This window comes from Babylonia areolata, chromosome 23, assembly GCF_041734735.1.
Source record: "Babylonia areolata isolate BAREFJ2019XMU chromosome 23, ASM4173473v1, whole genome shotgun sequence".
NCBI lineage: Eukaryota > Metazoa > Mollusca > Gastropoda > Neogastropoda > Buccinidae > Babylonia > Babylonia areolata.
In genome coordinates this window covers 42,538,297-42,548,237 of record NC_134898.1, presented here as the reverse complement: position 1 = coordinate 42,548,237, position 9,941 = coordinate 42,538,297, and positions in this window count along the sequence as shown.

Genomic DNA, 9,941 nt, shown 5'->3' with positions numbered 1-9,941 from the left:
ACAATCCCCCTCATATTTATGGACGAGCACACACACACACACACACACACACACACACACACACACACACACACACACACACACACACACACACACACACACACACACACACACACACACAGATAACCACGTGCGGGCGCGCGCACATACACGCACATGCGCACACGTAGGCACACGTGTATGCGCGCGTGCGCGCGCGCGCGCACACACACACACACACACACACGCACACATATGCACACAAAAGCACACACGTATGCGTACGCGCACACACACACGCACACGTACGCAAACACACATACACAGACACACACGCACACACACTCATCGACACACACACACACGCACACGTACGCAAAAACACACACACATACACAGACACGCACACACACACACACACACACACACACACACACACACACACACACACACACACACACACACACACACCGAGAATAAAAGTCAGACAGGCTCGTGCACGGATGTTTGAAAAAGATACATTCCATTTAAAAAGAAGTTCATGAACAGAAGAAAAAAAAAAGAAAAGAAAAAGATAACAGACTAATTCTGCATGCTGTTCCGCTCTTAAAGCACTAACTCTTAACAGCAGGAAATATCAAAACAGAAAAGGCACGAAATCAAATGAACAATAGTTAGGTAATGATAAAAACACATATAAAAATAAAAATGTGTCATTTTCATCGATAAAGACGTTGGCGCCATTCTCAGCAGTGGGGGGGCGGGGGGGAGGGGGGGGGGGGGGGGGGGGGGGGGAGTAAAGATAGTGGCGGCATCAACCTTGATTGTAGCACCATAGATCTTTAAGACATTTATCTGTTGATACATTTCTCATTTTTTTACGCACTCATTAAAGAGACCATCGATCACTATGTACCCTTCTTTCATATAAAAGAAAAGTAAACAACATATATTTTCCAGGTAAAGTAAAACTACTTCGATCCCCCCACAAAACAGTTCTTTTTTTTGCGATGATTTTCTTGCTCACTGTTGCTATCATAATCCACTCGTTCAATATCCTGTAGACGCCAGGATTCAATCTGTCAAGATCTGTCAATCTGTCAAGACAGAAACAGTCCCGGAATTACTGGGGGAAACACTTGAATAATGCCTACAGCAGGAAAGAGAGAAAGAAAGAAAAAGCGACGAAGAGGCCCCCCCACTGATAAGGTGGAATGACTTATCAAAGTCGGTTCAGGTTTGGATTACCCTGAAAGCAGAGGAGAGTCTTAACCCCTCCGCTGCCGCTGAAATGAAAACATGCTGTGTTTTGTAAACTGAGGCCGTTTGTTTCAGTTTCCGGAGTGAAGGAGATTCGGGGTGTGCGGATTTATCCATATACGCTACAGTACATCTTCTGCTCTTTTCTTCTTCTTTTTTTTCTGCCCCATCATCTGCACCGTTTCAGTGGCATTACTCCCACGCCGCTCATTTAGATTCCCCCATACACGGCCACACCCGGGTTCGTCCGTCGCAGTTCCAGCGTCGGCAGTCCACAGGGAACCATCGATGTTAGGTCGCCAGAAGGCCACACACCAGAGGAGACCCTGCACTGCTGCTGAGTCACTTCGGTGGTGTTCAGTGGTGCCTGTTCTGATTTAACGTACTTAGGACACCACCTACTAAGCCCCCTACTAACGACAATAATGGCTTCGTCGCGGAGCCAGACTGAGTGAGCGTCCCTCCCAGAGTGGAGACCGCCACCACGTCCTTCAAACAACAGCCCCCCATGAATCTGCCGACACTGACGACATTGACAGGACTCACCCCAAGCACAGAAGTGGAGGGGTATCGAAACTGAGGTCACCATGAGAGCAGGGCATGAAAGGCCACAGACTTTGTTCTGCTCTTTTCAAGGAAGGAATCGATGGAGCAAAATTAATGCCTGGAAAAAAAAAAAGAAAAAAGAAGTAAAAATAGCGCGGCTCGAACGGTCTTTTGGAGGGATTGAGTGTCCTCTGCTGTAGCAACTGGGCAAACCGGGCTGTTGCCTCACAGTGATGATAAGGAGTTTATGGACCGTTCTCTGTTAGGACTAAACCCTCTTGGGATCACATTGATTTTGCTCAGTAAAACAACAACAACAACAGCAGCAGCAGCAATAATAATAATAATAACAACAACAATAATGATAATAATGAAAATAATAATAATAATAGCTACTACTACAACTACAGCTGCTGCTGCTACTGGATACTTTTTGAGCGCTTTCCTTCCGAAGAGGGAGCTCAAAAAGCTTTACAATATATATCAAACACACACATATGCACGCACGCACGCGCACACACACACACACACGCACACACACAGACCACACACAACACACACACACACACACACAACTACAACACAGAACCAACAACCCACACACCTTTTTCATTATAATAATACCCATATCCCCGTTCTTTTAAGAAATCACCATGTGAATAAAAATACATATTATTTAAATAAACAAATCGAACTCACAACGTTCAAATTACAACACTTTAGAATAGACAGGAAGAAGTAAATGCACCTCAAAAATTAATGATAAATCCCACTGGAAGCTTTAGCTCAGTAAAAAATAATTGAAAAAAAAATCACTTAGAAATAAACAAGGCGTGGTAAATGCACTTCGAATGTTTGTTTGTCTCACTCACATCGTTTCAACCCGGTGGGTGCAACAGCCGAGTGATTTAATCTAGAGCGTTGGACTTTCAATCTGAAGGTCCCGGGTTCCAATCTCGGTCACGGCGCCTGGCAGGTAAAGGGTGGAGATTTTTTTTTTTTTTTTGTCCTTGATCTTCCTGTTCAACGGATGTGCAGACCTGCTAAGTGCCTGAACCCTCTTTCGTGTTTATACGCATGCAGTAGATCAATTATGCACCTTGGAGATCCCGTAATCCATGTCAGCGTGCGGTGGGTTATTAATAGAAACAAGGACATACCCGGCATGCACCAGTCTCACCTCCACCTCCCCGGAAACGGACTATGGCTGCCTACATTGCGGGGCAGAAGAAGAATAATAATAATAAGAAGAAGACTGATCGATTGAGTGATTGAATCTTTAACGGGTACTGAATTAGGTACAGTTAGGAAGAAGAAGAAGGAGGAAGAGGAGGATCTCGTTTCACCAAAGTTCAGCAGTCAAGGGGTGAGGAAGGAAGGAAAATAGGAAGGAAGGAAGGAAGAAGGGAAGGGAGAAAGAATGAATGAATGAAAGAAGGAAGGAAGGAAGGAAGGAAGGAAGGAAGGAAGGAAAGGAGGGTATAAGGAAGGGAGGAAGGAAGAAGGAAGGAAGGAAGGAAGGAAGAAGAGAAGGGAGGAAGGGAGAAAGGAAGAAGGGAAGGAAGGAGGGAAGGAAGGAAGGAAGGAAAAAAGAAGGAAGGAAAGAAGGAGGGAAGGAAGAAGGGAAGGAAGGCAAGAAGGAAGGAAAGAAGGAGGGAAGGAAGAAGGGAAGGAAGAAGAGAAGGAAGGAAGGAAGGAAGGAAGGAAGGAAGGAAGGAAGGAATGACATCTCATGGGAGGTGCTTTGACTGATGACAGGAAAGTGTAAGAAGGAGACAGGCTGGAGAGTGAGAGGAAAATTGATTTTGATGTATCATAATTGATATTTATCATCTTGCTTTTGCTCCTCCAGCTTCTTACATCATGGATGCATTTTTAAGACAACGAAGTTCTTTTGCTTTATCTGGTCAAGCTTATGAAAAAACCCCAACAAAGTTTGGTGTCACCTGCAAATAATGTTATGAGCAACAATGTAGCTCTGCTCTAAGATACTTGACAGTTTGTATTCCTTAACAGATTGCTTAAGATCTTAAGAAATGGATGATAATACACCATGATAATAACCAACCTATGTATAATCCGGCTGCTTGGCTGTTTGTCTGTCAGTCTGTTTATCAATGTTTTTTTTTTTGTTTTGCTTTTGTTTCTTTCTAAATGGCCGTTAAGATGTTGCTGTTGTTGTTATATAAATAATGTCCACCTATCAAAATTGAATTTAAAAGATGTTTTAAAAACAGCAACAACCCCCCCCCCCCAACCCCCCACGAAAAACAAACAAACAAACAAACAAAAAAAACAACAAAAAAAACAAAACCCACAAACAAAAAAAACCAAAAACCCAACCCCCCCCCCAAAAAAAAACAACAACAACAACAACAACAAAACAATGTAGCACTGAATCATACCAGAGACTTATACCTGATGAATAAAGTGGGACGAAGCACCTAGCCTTGTGGAAGACCAAATGAAGATGAGTTGGAGATGATCTAAAGTTGCTGACAGACACAAGCAATTTCCTTTCCATTAGGTAACATCTTGTCCATTCAAATGCGGTCAATCAAATGCAGGGGGAAGCAAATTCTAATGGGAGTTTGGTGATCTATAGTGTCAAGTGCCGTTACAAGTTCTAATATGAGAAGAAAAGGAATTTTGTCTTCACCCACAGATGCAGGAAAATCGCTCTCTACCCACAAGAAAGCGGTTACAGTGCTGTGTTCTGTTCGATAAACTGAACGGAACGAGCTACAGGGGTGTTGAATTTAAAAGATGTTTTAAAAACAGCAACAACCCCCCCAAAACCCCCACGAAAAAACAAACAAACAAACAAACAAAAAACAACAACAACAACAACAACAAAAAAACAACAAAAACCCCACAAACAAACAAACAAAAAGTTGTGTGACGTGTTCTGTAAAATTTTCAACTGGTCTCTGAAGGACTGCTCTGTCCCCAGCATCTGGAAAAAATCTACTATCTGTCCTATCCCCAAGAAAAAGAACCCAGCCGCACTAAATGATTACCGTCCTGTTGCCCTGACTTCAGTAGTGATGAAATGCTTTGAAAAAATTATTCTCCGACATCTTTCTTTCACTGAACAGCAGCTTGACTCTCTTCAGTTTGCTTATAAAGCACACAGAAGTACTGACGATGCTATCCCAACTCTCCTTCATAATGCTTTCCTTCATTTGAATAACACGGGATCTTTCGTTCGTATCCTTTTTGTTGACTTCTCTTCTGCTTTTAACACAATACAACCTCATCTCCTTGCCCTCAAACTGCTAGGCATGGATGTTGATCCGAAGCTTACTCTTTGGATAGTAAGTTTTCTTCTCAATAGAACTCAGTCCGTCCGCTTTCATTCTGCCCACTCTTCTCTAAAATCTACTTCTACTGGTGCACCCCAAGGTACAGTACTGTCCCCTGTTCTTTTTACACTGTACACAAATGACTGCAGAGGCACGGAGGAAACTCCTGTCATAAAATATTCTGATGATTCGGCAATTGAAGATCTGTCCAACTCTGATGCTATTTATTTCAGTGAAATTAAAAGTTCTGTTCCTGGTGTGAGAAAAACTATCTGGATCTCAACGTATTGAAAACAAAAGAAATGTTAATAGATTTTCGGAAAGACCCCTTGCCTGTAGCTGACCTTGTTATTGATGGTCAAACAGTGGAGACGGTCAATGAATATAGATATTTAGGGACCATCTTAGACAATAAGCTGACTTTTGACAGAAATGTTGATTCCATTCATAAGAAATGTCAATCTAGAATATTTTGTTTACAGAAGCTTAGAAATGTTGGTATAAATTCAAATATTCTTCAAAGTTATTATCGATGTTGTATCGAGTCCGTGCTTACAGTTTCATTTATGTGCTGGTATGGAAGTTTGGGAGTGAGGAGTAAGCGTGTTTTGAACGATGTCATGAGTGTATGCAGTAAAATTGTGGGAGTGAAACAAGCTAGTATGCAAGAGCTGTATGGAAGTCGAGTGGTTAAAAAAAGCAGGCAGATAGCAACTGACGACACCCATATTTTAGCAATGTATTATGAGCTATTGCCATCAGGACGACGCTACAGAACTTTTAAGTTGAAATCCAGAGCTCTGAAGACTTTTATTCCACGTTCAACCCACCTTTTAAATTCTTGAGAACTGTGTCCGTGCATGATAGGCTGTACCTTGTTCTAGTTGTGGTGTATGTGTGTGTGTGTGTGTGTGTGTGTGTGTGTGTGTGTGTGTGTGTGTGTGTTTACTGAGCTTAAAACGCGACAACTGGTTATAATGAATGTGCAATATGTAGGAAGAATAATGTGCAATATGCAAGATGAATGTACAATGAATATGTCTAATGCTAACGTCCATATTCTAAATATATTTATGTTTAATAATTACGATGTAATAATTAATTGCAATGTTTTTAAAAGCGAATATGTGAAATGCTTTTATTTGAGAACATATGTTTATTACTCTTGTTTAATCAAGTTATCCGCGCGTGTGGGGTGGGTGGTGGGGGGTGCGGTGCGGGTGTGTGCTGGTTATCTGGTTGTGGTTTTCCGCAATTCATCTTTATTCTTATCTTATCTGTCTATTATAATCAATGTGCAGTATAGTAGGCTATGTTTATAATTATATTCAGATAATGTTTCTTAATTCTTTCTGTTTTTACATTAAGAACTATCTGCAGTGTGTGGATGTATGTATGAAACGATGTATGTGATATTTTTTACATTTGTATCTTCGTAATATTTGTAGGGGCTGTTGTTGGCTTTTACAGTTATGGTCCCCATGTTGTTTACTTGTTTATGTTGTGACAATGCACCTGACCAAATTTCTCCAGTTGGAGATAATAAAGTTATTCTTATCTTCTTATCTTATCTTCTGTTGAAGATGCGGAAAGAAATTTATGAAGAACTGCTTTCTCCATCATTTTGAAAAGAAAACGTGGATGTAGGTCTGCAGTTCTTTTGCCCATTCTTGTTTGTCAAGATGACTTTCGATTTCTTTTTGAGGGGCTTTACAATGGTTTCTTTGACATCGTGACACTGAGGTTGCCTTGGGTTCTTTTTTTCAGTGCACCAAGCGTGTGCTGCACGAGGTTTGACATTGGTTTATCGTCTCATCCGAATGACTAGACGTTCTGCTTGATTTTTCGGTCACCTTCCTACTCCTCCTCCTCCTCACACACACACACACACACACACACACACACACACACACACACACACACACACACACTCACACGCACATGCGCACAGACACAGACACTTTTTTGCAATACACATTCAGCAGTATCCTTCACCTCCACATCCACTCTCCCCACCTTTTTTTTTTCGTTGTCGTCGTCGTCATCATCATCATCATCATCATTACCATCAGCATAACTATCATCATCATCATAATCATCATCGTAGTTGTCATTCTCCTACTCCTTCTCCTCCTCCTCCTCCTCATCATCATCACCATGACGATCACCATCACCAGCATCATCACCATCATCGTCATCATCATTCTCATCCTCCTGGCTTGAGTTTCACTCGCTCCACTTGCAAGTCAACTCAAGGACTCCTTCCTCTCCCCCCCCCAGTCCCTCTCATCACCTCATACCCCAGAAAAGAAAAAGAAAAAGAAAAAAAAACCAAAAAAAAAACAAACCGTCAAGCACTTCATTTCTCTCCTCTCTTCATTTATTGCACATAAACACCACCCTCCTCCCTCTCCACACACACACATATATAACATACATTGGCACACACACACACACACACACACACACACACACACACACACACACACACACACACACACACACATCTCCCCCTCCTCCCCCACCCCACACCCTCCTCAGCCCACTCCTACCCTTTCTAAATATATAAATGTAGACTTGGAAAACCCTCGTCTTTTCAGTAACACCCCCCCCCCCCCCCCCATCCTCCCAGCTCCCCCCACGACCCCTCACCCCGCACCCCCCCCCCCACACCCACACACACCCACATCCCCTTCACCTCCACCCTCCCACCCCTCCACTCCACTCTTCTCTTAATGTTGCCTGTTGTTGCTGGTGCTGCTGCTATTTCAATCCCAAGTGGCGCTTGGAGAGTTTATGACACATAACTTTCCGAACGAATGGTACGCAACGACTCTCCGCCTTTTATCCGTACATCAGAAGCCGCGGCCCCAAGGAACAAAGAGGCCGCGACGGGGTCGCTTGCCCCTAGGAGCAAAGTGATCGAGGAGTAACCGGTCCTTAACTTCACTCACAAACTGAAAAATGACGTGATGAGTTCTAGTGGTAGGGTTTTTTTTTTTGGTGGGGTAAGGGAAGCTGAGTGCAAGGGAGATTACCAGTGACATGGTACACGGTGAACTTCCCAAACTCCACCTCCCCATTCCCCCCTCTCCGTGTTTTTTTTTTTTTTTTCTGGAGTAGGTTCCGCCTATATTGTCTTTTTAATTTTTTTTTTTTTTTTAGAGAGAGAGACATGGAGCAAAGAGAGAGAGAGAGAGAGAGAGAGAGAGAGAGAGAGAGAGAGGGGAGAGGGGTGTTTGCGTTCACCCCCATTTATAAATGTTGCCTTTGGTATTTTCCTTAAGAATTCCTATGATCATGCACCTGCACTTCTTATTTTTTCTGTCACCGAAAATGATATTCTGTCAAGTGTGTGTGTGTGTGTGTTTGTTTGTTTTTTAGTGTTATTTGTGCGATCTTGTCTTTCGGCTATTTTAGTTCATGCCTGTGTGTGTGTGTGTGTGTGTGTGTGTGTGTGTGTGTGTGTGTGTGTGTGTGTGTGTGTGTGTGTGCGTGCATGTGTAAGTGCATGTGTGTGTATGTGCGCGCACGTGCGAACATGTGTGTTTGTGTTTGTGTGTGCGTGTGTGTATGTGTGTATGCATGTGTGAGTGTTGCATAATTGTAATAGTTCATGGTATCGTACAGCACAAAACAATGGCGAACTACGACCATGCAGGACATGAATGGGTACTGCCACATAGAAGGCTGAAAAAGGTGGACAGAGCACTGCCCACACTTGCACACCCACTGAACCACAGAGATCCAAGGTGATGAAATGTCCTTCCAGTGATAAACACTGATAGCCACCACCCCATCCTTCGAGAAGTAGCAGAAGCAGATGTGAAATCGATGGGGAAAAAAGGGGTGTGGGGGAGGGGGGGGGGTGTTGGGGGGCGGGGGTGGGGGTGGGTGGTGAGGTACTGGAGTCAGCGGCAGTGGAAAACATCCCAGGGAGAGAAGCCATGATAAGCGCCTTAACTAACAATCTGCAACAAGATCTAGCAGACAGGGGAATGACCCACATCACGGACACAATCCAAGGTCATCATCCTCTCCAAGAAAGGAGTTTGCTTCTCTCCTCTCTCACAAGAACTTTCAACAACAATAACAACACACACACACACACACACACACACACACACACACACACACACACACACACACACACACACACACACACACACACACACACGCACACACACACAAGAAAAAAAAAAGAGGAAGTACTCCAACGAAAATGAATATGGATACTTACATAGCGCCTATCCTCGGTCGTAGAACAAGCTCTAAGCGCTTTACAAACACGGGCTCGTTTGCATAACAGACTGACAACCTGGGTAGAGCAGACTGAGAGTGCCATTTGGCGCTCGTCATTCGTTTCATGTGTCATTCAATCAGCTTTCAGGCACGTACACATACACATTTAGACAGACATGTAACATTAAATTTCCAACTTGTGCAAAAATGTCCGCACCATCAGCTTATTTTCCCACTCAGTCAAAGTCATGCTGAAATTTGTTGTTGACAGACTGAAGCGAGAAGCAGAAACAATCATTGCTGGGGAACAGGCAGGCTTCAGAGCAGGGCGTGGCACTACGGAACAGATCTATAAACTCCGAAAACTGTACGATAGGTACCTCCAATGCGGACATGATCTCTACCACGTCTTCGTGGACTTCAAGAAGGTATTTGACATGGTATGGCATGCTGCCTTATGGTAGACCATGCGATCGTACAACATAAACACCATCCTGATCACAGCCATAATCTCTTCTACAACAAGGCAACCAGCGCAGTCTGCTTTAATTGCAGCATAAGGGACTGGTGCAGGACGACAATCGGAGTCAGTCAAGGCTGTCTGCTCTT